The sequence below is a fragment of the Eleutherodactylus coqui genome, unplaced genomic scaffold (genome assembly GCF_035609145.1).
Source record: "Eleutherodactylus coqui strain aEleCoq1 unplaced genomic scaffold, aEleCoq1.hap1 HAP1_SCAFFOLD_322, whole genome shotgun sequence".
Lineage (NCBI taxonomy): Eukaryota > Metazoa > Chordata > Amphibia > Anura > Eleutherodactylidae > Eleutherodactylus > Eleutherodactylus coqui.
The window spans coordinates 49295-50300 of NW_027101797.1; positions in this window are offsets into that span (position 1 = coordinate 49295).

The window sequence follows — 1006 nt, forward strand, 5'->3', positions numbered from 1 at the left end:
TGCGCATTTATGCAGCGAATAGAGCCCTAACGAACGGGTTCGTTCACAAGTGCGCATCTTTACATTTCATGCAAAAAAAAAAAAATGCAGCATACTCTATTTTGCGGCACTTTTGCACACCAAAAGTCCCCATAGAAGTCAATGGGGATGCACAAATATACATGTGATATGCCAGGAGGTGCGTGATACGCTGCGTAATTGCGCAGGAAAGGAACACATCCAGAACTCGTTAGACTAATTCCATACATATTTTTAGGTGACTTGGACATTTTCGTTCCTAAGATCTGAGTTCGACCAACAGACCGGCCTAATGTCACACGATGTCAATAGTAAGTAGCTTGTGCCTCTTAATACTAGTAAGTAGCTTGTGTTCTCCCGCAGGGTTTTGAACGATAATTGTCCCATGTAAAAACATGCAGAAACTGAACGACTGGATCAGAATCGTCCAGTTGTTCACTTTTAAGCAGCTTAAAATCCAAACACATTTCTCGGTGTAAGCAGCAGCCGTCCAGTACTGAACGTCTGCTGCTTACAGTGAATGGAGGTGAGCAGAACTCTCCTCCAGCTGCCCCGCCTCCCTGCTGGCTGCGCTGTCAGCGATCCAGCAATGCTCGCTCCTGTGCAGAGCGAGCACCACAGGGATGAATGTCGGGCATTGTTTGCCTGACACTCGTTTTGTGTAAAAGGACCCTTGGACCTCCCTCACACAGGTGTTTTTGTACAGTTTTTAGTGCTGCGCTAAACGCTGTACAACGCACCCATACATTTCAATGGGGCTGCTCACACAAGGCTAAAAACGCTGTGTCTTCAACGCTGCGCTTTAACAGCGTTGCATGTTCTATTTTGGGACGTTTTCAGCCCTGTGTCACCCATTGAAATGAATGGGCTTCCCCTGCACTGACAAATGATCTATTGCTGTAAGCGAGGTTTGAGAACTCTCCTCCAGCAATAGATTGCTGTGATTGGACATCGAGCCAGCGTCGAGAAGCAATCACAGCCATTCATG